General features: G+C 37.3%; 1 pseudogene; it reads right to left on the minus strand.

Annotated features, from left to right (window-relative positions):
* Positions 1 to 211: 211 nt before the first annotated feature.
* LOC123394098 lies at positions 212 to 4,342 on the minus strand (annotated as a pseudogene).
* Between the last annotated feature and the right edge of the window lie 5,970 nt (positions 4,343 to 10,312).

The raw sequence follows: 10,312 nt of genomic DNA on the forward strand, positions 1-10,312 counted from the left end.
CCCAAATCACTTTTAGTATCCTTCAGTGTAATTCTAGCTGCTGTTCCTAATGAAATGATTGAAAGCTAAGGAAGACTGATATTCCTCACACTGTTGGCCATAAAATGAAAGCATTCTGGTAGTCTATATTGTTGCCGAAATTCAAAATTAAATAGATATTGAACCTACCATAAATAGCCATGTAGATAAATACTATTTCCCAGGTGTGGCTTCAAGGGTTACTCACCACTTCCTCCCGCTTGGTCTTGTCTGTTGCTGGCCAGGCTTCCAGAGGCAGATCAGGAAGCATAGGGGGCAGGGGCTGTATGGGGAACATCGGAGGCAGAGGTGGCTGTGGCGGCAGGGGCTGGATGGGGTGCACGGGTGGCTGGGGATGAATGGGCTGGTGAGCCTGTGGCTGGACGGGCTGGGGCTGGAAGGGCTGCTGGGCTGGCAGAGGGAGGTTTGGCTGGTGGTGTTGGGTTGGAGTCATGGAGTGTTGGCCAGGAACAGGCATCATTGGTTGCTGGGGGACCACGGGCTGCTGCTGTGCTGGCATCATGGGGATGTGGTGATGAGGCTGTAGGGCATGACTCGGGAGATTCTGCTGGGACAGCACGGGAATGATTTGGTGGTGCAGCCATCCACCCATGGGTTCGTAACCATAGGAAGGGTACTGGTGAGAAACAGAGAATCAGGTTTTACCATTGGCCCCATTGACTTCCAGCTAGAAAAGTAGTCATGTTTTCTTTGTCATTAGGGTAATATGAATATTTATTCATTTTTCCTTGTATAAGAATTTCTAACTGTTCACATGATATGATATGAAACTAGATTTCGCATTAGTATCCATATGAGGTAAAGGTATATTATTTCACTTAAAAGAAAAATGAAATACATGCTTAAAATTCTAAGGAAATAAAGAACAAAAAGTCTGCATACCGGATGCCTTATGTTCTGGTACCATTTCAGAGGTGTAAGGACCTTAGGAGAAAGTAACATTAGAACAAGTTTGTTTTAATTTAGTTGCATGAAATGCAGACTCACTAATGCAGTCTTCCCAAAATTGGGAGCCTGAAAATGTGAGTTCTACAGAAGAAAGAATAAGGTAAACGTTTGTCAGATACATCCTATGGTGAGGCAGTGTATTACATCCATCACATACATTTCTCATGTTTTCCTACATACTCTGAGGCAAATGTCATTACTGTCACTTTTACAGACAAGGTCATGTGGAGTTAAAGAGGCTTATAATCTTACTGAGGTGATTTTGTTTAATTCCACAGCTCCAGTTCTTCTTTGCAAGAGCAAAACAAAACAGAAAAATTAATGTCATGTAACATTAATTTTTGTCTTGATATCACAATGAAAAAATAAAAGTGAAACATTGTGTCTCAGTATAAAACACAGTCAAATATTCTGGTCAAATATGCCAACCTTTTGAGATATAACAAAATCATGCCTCAAATTGTTAATACTTTTCATCAGTTTGTATAAGTAAACAGATTCATGAATTATCTTCTGAACCTATGAGAGATCTTAGTTTCATTTCTTCAAAAATAAAATTGTACTTGAGTAACCTCAGGTCCAGGGATACAATCATGTAGTAGTATAGCATTTATGTCAATACAAGAAACAATTACTAAACTTGCTCAAGTTACATGTGACAAAGCACTTTTCATATAGCTTAACTATTTCACTCCTCAAACTATCTGAAGTGTGGGCATTCTAATTATTTCCCTGCTTCAGGTAATGAAACATTGTCATTATTTCCCTGCTTCAGGTAATGAAACCAAACAAAGCTCCTGAGAGAAAAACAATTTGCCCATAGTTCCTATGGCTAAAATGTAGTTGAGAAGAGCTTTAAACCTGATCTCCAGAAAGCATGCTTTCCATTGCTCTGAGAATGTCTCATAGACTTCTTGGTCATTGAACATTCAATAAAGAGAAACAAGGGAGACCCACAGAGTGTGAACATCTTAGAATCATGAGTTGTTTAACTGTAAAGGACCTTAAATAACATCATACCTGACTTCCCCACCTTTTATAGGACCGGAATAGAACAAAGCTGTCCAGCCAGAGCACTTTCTGTACTACCATGCAGCCTCACCCTGAGTAGTAGTTCATGATGGATAGCTTTATAGCCATAGAGGAGACACTGAGTCAAAGAGGCCAATTAGAAGTATGCTGGGGGGCAATGCAGGCTTGAGGCAACCTCTCAAATGAGAAATGGGGTAACATGAACTGGAAAAGTGGGACTGAGAAATACCTTGAAGAATCAACCCAGTATTCTTTGCGGACCCCAGAACATTGTTAACTCAAACGATGGTCAGAATTAGTAAAGAGAAAAAATTACCTCATAGCTGAAGTTGATATATAACCAGGGTGCCCAGGATGAGGTGGTAGCTTTTATGGAGGGAAAGGAGGAGAAGAAGCAAGAGGGTGGGGAAGAGAAATAGCAAGGGAGAGGAAGACAGAGGAGGAAGGAGGGATATCAGAGAAAGAGAGGGAGAGAGGAGAAGAAATTAAGTCAATATGCAATTGTCCACATTAAGAGAAACTACTTTATAAGAATCTGTACAGTGCAAAATACATTTGAAGTCTACTTTTGTTTGAACCCGTATGCTGTGCAGGAACCTTTTAAAGAGGTCCAGGACAACTAAACGACTTTCCCAAGACCTGGAAACAAAAACCAGTGCACATTTAGCCTCCAGCGATCAGACAACGCCCACCTCCATATGGTCCACTAATCCTACTATAATCCCAACCACCGTTTTATATCTTACTGAAACTCACTCCATTTTGGAAAAAGAGGTTTATTGTTCTTACACAATTATGAAATAGCAAGAAGAGGAGAACTGTCTCACAAATCTTTTCTTACAGATAAGAGGTAGATAGTGATTAGTTATCAAAGAGGTTCCTTACAAATATCATGCAAACCAAGTTAACAACAACAGAAGAAATAACTACCTGTGAGTTATTGAGGAATATGAAAATATGGGTGTGTTAAAGTGGAAACACTATCAATCCCTGGGAAAGTGAAAGAGTTGATTTATGAAATTTAAATCGATTCTTTTAATTATCTATCAAAGTTTTTATGACAGAAAGAAATTAAAGTTCAAAATAAAAAAAGAGCCTAAATAGTTATCTGCACCAGGACTGTCTGTCCCGTCAAAAAAGAGGCCATGTAACTGATGCCTGCCGTAGACAATGCTTGTTGTCCCTAGATAGGGAGAGAGATGAGAGAGAATCATGCAGAACATCTCCCAGAAACATCAAGCTAACTAAAGCTATATTATTTTTAAATGCTCATATTTTCTAAGAGGACTTTTTGGCTCCCACCTGACTGTGAATTATTTTAGTCATGCAACTTCCTTTCCTATACCTCCTTTATATAAGTCCCCAGGGAGTGGGTGTGTTGAAGAGTAGGAAAATGGCTCTATTTGTAATTTAGGGATCTGTTAGGATATTGGGAATTGCCACAAGGTAGGATTTCAGGAACCAGAGCACAAAATCTTGGTCTTTGGGAGAGAGGTGAAGAGAAGAGGTAGCTCTGCTGGCTTCTGATTCATCAACTGCTCTTTATGCCACCAAAAAGCAGCTGGGTTCTTTGTTGCAGGCTTATGACCTAAGCTATCATATCTTATGTACATATGTCTAAAGAGAATGGCCCTGATTTCCAGGTGCTTGGTACGTTTGAATTTAAAATATATCCATGTGAATTTTGCACAACCACATGGGAAGTCAAGAGTTTAGCAGGTGCACCCAAAGGGATGTGGCCTCTGACAACAAGATGAGATGGTTCAAGAAGGAAATTCCTAACACCTAACTAACAATTCCTACCTTCTGAAGGAAGACAGTACTAAGGTTTGCAGAGCAGGAAGAGAGTTGGATTCTTGTGAGAAATTGTGTTTTAGAGAAAACTTGTGTTTTGTAGTATTTGCTCAGGGCTGTTAGAGGCCTTTCTCTGGAGGCCTTTCAAGGGTGCCTCAAAAAGCTCCTTCAACTGAAGATAGGCAATGATATGTACAGAGTGATTGTTTGCACATACTCTCCTGAAGTGTTTGTTAAAAAGCAAAGTCCTGGACACTATGCCCACTCTGGCTATACTAAATCAGAATCTTGGGTAGAGGCATTTGAGAATATTTCTTATAACATGATTTTCCAAGTGTTTCTTAAACACAGAGATACTTGAGGACATCAGACCTCATACTATCTTAAACTCTAAAGTTAAACAGCTTTGGGGCAGATTTTTATGTCCAAGCTTGTGAAATTGGAAACTGACTGATATAAGGAGCATTTTACTCACAGGCATAGTGAAGGCTGCTCCCAAGAGGCAGGCAAACAAAATCCAGGCTCCCATTTCTCATGGACCTGAAATATAAGTCAACATCTGCCTTTCTTGTCTCATCTCAAACATGAACATAATTAGTGCTTTATAAAATATATACACTTCACATTAGTCTATTGCTTGTAAAGAGTTTGGGACCATCCATTGTATTACTTTAGTCACATGAAATCTCTAGTTCTTAGCTCATCTTGTTTTCTTGGGCCACAGCACTGGTAAAGATGCTTTTCATTTATATTTGACCTAAACAAACGTAGAGAAACGAACCGCTTATCTTTATGTAATTTGAAATGCTGTTTTCCTTTACCTCTCCAGCCTATATAGTCATCTAAGGTCACAGAAGCTAATTGTAACTTTCAAGTGATGATTAAAGACTGCTGTTGACTCTAGTAGTTCAGCAGATCATTAAGGTATTTACAATTATTGTATAGCATTTTATACTTTCAGAACAATGAGCCACAGAAATATTTCTATTATCGTTCACTGGGCAATTGCTTCTACTGAAAACAAAAACTAATCATCTGAGAAAAGACGTTACGCAAATTGCCAAAATAGATTGAGGGAGTAGGATTTAGCGCTACCTGTTCCAACGCTGCAGTATCATACAGAGCCCTTTAAGTAACATCTCTGAGCTCTAGGGGTTTACATTGCAAAAAGATGTAAACAGGACCTCTCCCAGAAAGAGAGGTTTCTAATTTTCCTTGATTCAGGTATTATTTCATTCTTCAATGAATTAAAATGATTTCTACCAAAAAGCTTCCATCATTAGTCGGTGATATATTTCCTTTGTTAGACACTGCTCTGTAATTACTCTATAAATTAGACACATGGGATATGAAGCAAGATCCAAACATCCTAAGAAATACACATTGCTTCAAGGCCCAATTATTGACCTACTTTGAAAACCGTAAGTAGGAAAACCTTAGCCTTTTCTATAGAAAGTGAATATAATGTATAATAATGCTGATCCAAGAACCACAAAAAGTTTGTCCATATTCTGTTTTTTAACAAATTAGTTAGAAAACATTTTTTGATGATCCCATTTTAAAATAAGTTATTTAATGTACTTAAATAAAATGTTTTTCAATGTTGTAAACTATACCCTGAAAATATTATTTTAAGTTAATAGATAAATAATTAAAAGTAGCAATATTATTGTAGTTTGGATGTTATTGTAGTCAGAATATTCTTTTGGGTTCTAGAACTAAACTTTAAAATATATATAATATATTTATATATAAAGTATATTTAATATACTTTTAATATTTATATTATATTCATAATATATTTATATATTTTTTGTATAATTTAAATATATTTTTTATATATGTACACATACAAATGCCTTGCTGCATTTAAAAAGTAAAATTTTCTTTTAAGGAATCAAAGACCAGTTTGATTATGGTCCAAATGAATTAATTTATCCTAGACAGTATGTAATATTATAAATGGGAAATATATTTGCATCTGTGAAATATAAAATACAGAGAAATAAAGAAGCATAATAGGAAGGAGATCAAATATTTAAAAAGAAAACCCATGTACCTTTTTAATGTTTTCCTCTGAAACAGGATGCTGGATCTTTTAAATTTCTTCTAAGTATGAGCTCAATTTATACGATTTACAGCATCTAGAACAACCAATCATATCTCTGAAGGAAAAATGTGTTGAGTAGATCATATTTCTGAAGGAAAAATGTGTTAAGTATATCATGAATTTTTAGCAAGCTTGGTTAAATTTAAGACAGCTTTATAGTTTAATGAGTACATATAGTCTTTCATTATGGGCAATAATAGGTTTAACAGGCAAAAGAAGTTTAATTGCTCTGTTTTAAGTCTGTAAATTAGCTGATGGCACATGCTGATATATTCAGGATTACTTTAAGAACCTGTTATGTCATTGTGGCAGGTATAATTTCAGAATCACCATTACTATATTTTCTTTCATGGAAAGTGTGTCCTCTGTTCCCTGTAATTACCCCTTGATCACCATTTTGGTATCATCCAAAGAAGGAACAGCAATCTATCTTCCTCAGCCCACCCTTAAAACTACTTGCTATCAAAGGAACCAAAACTCAGAGGCAACACAGTGGCGATACTTTTACTAATGATCTGAAAGAGAAGGCAAGAGACAAAACTCACACCAGATCACACGTTTAAACATCTATTTGTAATTCATTTAAATACTTATCACAGGATATAGTGACATGATTATCTCACTCCACATAGCAACAGACTTTCTTTGTATTATGGCCTTTCTCATTTATTTGTGCTTTCTCTCATTTATTAAACTGAATTTCTCTTTCTTTTTCAGAACCTTTTAACTGTCTGTTTAATTGTACCATCCCAATATTCTAAGAAGTTTCTACTTGACCTAAACAACTAAAGTTCAATTCTTTCTAAGAAAATCATGAGTTACATGTTAAATTCATGTTATTTCTTCTACACTACCTTGTAAAGCCCTTGGATTTATTCTTTTGTTCTATAATCTGATATTCAATTAAAATATTATAACTAATGTCTAGTAGTAATTGATAAAGTTCCTAGCAAAGGAACTTTTTCCTTAACAAAGGAAATACTGAATATATAGTCAGATACAATTCTTAGTAAAGCTAGATTTCTTTTATTACTTAATATTTGTAAACTTTAATGTACATATATTATTAAATAGATGATCCATACTTGATGAATTAATTTCAAGAAGAAAACATTCATGAAGTCAATGTAATTATGATTAAGATCTTGGACTTAGGCTTATGTGAATTTTGACCCCAGCTTTATCAACGATCGAGTTACTACTGACAAATTGCTTAGCTTGTCTGAGTTCCAGTTTCCTAACTCTTGAAATGGGCAAAGTCATAGAATCCACCTAAGAGGACAAGCATGAAAACTAAACAAAGGATATCCTTGGAAAATAGAAAGTATTTATCACCTTCCTTAACTCCATCACATGGACACAGAAAATGTTAAAAAAGATGCAAATAAGTAAGAATCTAAAATGATTTTAGGCAGTAAATTAGTAGGGTTTCAAATGACAATTGTGTTCATGGTTATTTTTATTTATGATTATATTTATTGGTGAATTTTTATATTAGAGGTGAGAAGGACTCCTTTTGAAAAAGGTTGTAAAAAATAAATTTCAGGAAAACTGGCCATTAACTTATGTGAGGAAAGAAGCCAAGGTGATGAAACACATAGGAAAGAGAAGCAGGAAAGCATAGATTACATTGTCTCTTTCAATATTTTTACTTCCTTTTATTTAACTATAGATATTGGAGTTCATGAAAGGACATTTAAAATTTTTCATGCAACACCATGGACGATGTCTACTGATGAAGTCATTGAAGAAAAAGCTGTGGCCTTGGGTTTTACAATATTCATATCATTATGTTTTCTCTTTTCAAAAGAAAGAGAGTACTATATGGATCTATTTGACCAACAGAATGATTATTTATTGTGGCTTTAATTCTTTTCAACTCCTAGATAGCATGTTAATGCTAATTCACCATGCTCAGGGTTTGAAGACCAGTTCTATAGAAATAATGTGGTTCTTGCTTTCTCTGACCACATATCCTGAGTCATAGTGCTTAAAATGTGAATAACTGCATGAAATGTCTTCTCTTGACTCAGATGCAAAATAAGATATAAGATGACATATAATTTTAAAATCATTAACTTTTTAAAAAGAAAATAAAACATCAATAGAAATTTTTTCCTGCAAACATTTCTCTTACTAATGAACTGAATTTACAAAAGAAAATTTTCTATTTTGACCAAAAATTTACCCCTCCATCGGATAAATGTTACATCATTTTCAGAGTAGTCATTTCGGTTTCTTTTGCTTCCTGAAAAGGGCAGTTATTTAATTTTCTTTATGATTTAAAGAAATGTATCATAAATATAAAATACTTAACGATAATTGTAAGGACAACTTTAGTAATAACATGGTACTTGATTAATGTTTTTCACTTATGTGTTTTTTTCACTTATGCATACCATGTATATATTTACACCTATGACTTTTGGTTATTATAGAAAATAAAAGAACTTTGTATTTTTAATTGTTCCTAGAAGTTTTTTTGTAGCATGAGTTAATAGATACCCTTACAAGTTATAATTATTTTGTTTATTAGTTTTTCCTTTGCTTCACTTGCAACCCATCACATTTTGCCATTCCATAATGCTTATGCTAGCAAGTTCTCTCCTTCTAATCTGCTCCTTCTAATATACAATGTGCTGAAAATCAATATGTCCAATTTGTTCAAAGTACATGTGGACTCTCAGTAAAGGAATGTGCTGCTGCTGAGGGGGACTCGTCTGTGAAAAAAGTGAAAGAATATCATCAGTTCTATGGCATTGACTTTTTATTATGATCAGTTTGCCAGCATATAGTACATCATTTGCTTTTAATGTAGTGTTCAGTGATTCATTACTTGCATAGAACACCTAGTGCTCATCACAACATTGAGAGATTGCTGGGAAGGCATTCTTTTTTTTTTCTTTTTGTTTCTTCTTTTGTTTTGTTTTTCATTGGATAGTAGGTACTCAAAACAGTTACCTTTATTGGTTGAAATCTTTATGTTTATTACTTTTATTAAAAACCTGAGGGGGGCTTGGACAAGATGGTGGGGAAGTAGGAGGAGGCGCCTTTTCAACCTGTCCCCCAAAGTGAGCTTATTACCTACCAAAGAACTCTGATCACCCATGAGATCAGCCTGAGATCAGAATTATACACATCTGGATCTCTACAGGAGCAGAAGACGCCAGTGGACAGGTAAAGCGGAGTGGGAATAGTGGACTGATATCAGAAGATAAACAAAAGGGGGAGGGAGCCATCAGAGGCCACCAGTTGGAAATACCCCAATACAAGCAAGAGTGCCCTGCATCTAGGGACCAGCATGAACTTGGAGACTGGTTGAAAGCACTCCAAAAGAGCAAAGGATCGCGGGGTGGAGGATTGTGGGAATTGGGGCAGCTTGGGACAGAGGCTTAAGTCCCTGGTTCCAGGACAGCCTCCCCTGGCACTGAGCCAGAGAGAGTGTGGCGGAGAAACCAGGTCTTGGTCCCTAAGCCGCCAGTGCACCCGAAAACGCGTGGGGGTCCGGCTCATGTGAGGGAATGGGAGCCACACCAGATGGCAGAACGCATGAGCCCTGCTACAGAGCCTGAGATGCGCGTGCCCCTTGTCCTCCCCTGAGAGAGGTACAAAGGCCCAGCCAGTGCCCTTTGATATGCGCCATTGTTTCAGAGTCTAACACACGTGCACCAAACTCTCCCCCCAGAGAGGTGCGCGAAGGCCCAGCCCCATGCTTTTGGACCTGCGACCTGTTCTGAGAGCCTGAGAGCTGTGCACAAACCACAGCCTCCCCTGAAAGAGGTGCACACAAGCCGGGCACTCTTAGACCCAAGAAGACCAGGTACTCCCAGCCCAGGCCAGCAGGAAAATCTCAGTGTGGGACTGCTGCTTGGAACCTCTCTGGTGGTCTGTAGCTGCCCAGACAGCCACCGCTGCTGTGGCTTTGCATACAAGCAAAAGATCCTGCGTCCCCAGGGTCCGCGACTCAGAACCTGCTCTGCCAGTGGCCAAGGGGGAACTTATTTGGGATCTGCAGCCAGACTGAGGCTTCTCTCTGAGAGGGAGGTCAGGGTGCAGTTTGTTTTCCTCTAAAACTACAAAAACCATGAAAAGCGGTCAAGGTAAGAGGAAAAAAAGTGAACAAACATAAAAACCGCCAGAGAACAAAAGCCTGGAAAAAAACAGTTACCTCAGAGCCCACCCCCTTTTAGGGGGGCAGGAGGACTTAACTCAGGGAACACCATTGGCTGAAGACCCACGTGGCAGACCCCTCCCCCAGAAAACAAACCAAGAAAGGGGGGAAAAAATAAATAAAAGATGACAAGAGAACAACCAAGACTACTCCATGCGAAAACTTATTTTTTACTCATTCCCACTATTCTAGTTCATTTTTTTATATATAGATAATTT

The sequence above is a fragment of the Mustela putorius genome, unplaced genomic scaffold (genome assembly GCF_011764305.1).
Source record: "Mustela putorius furo isolate JIRA1106 unplaced genomic scaffold, ASM1176430v1.1 tig00001448_pilon_pilon_pilon, whole genome shotgun sequence".
Lineage (NCBI taxonomy): Eukaryota > Metazoa > Chordata > Mammalia > Carnivora > Mustelidae > Mustela > Mustela putorius.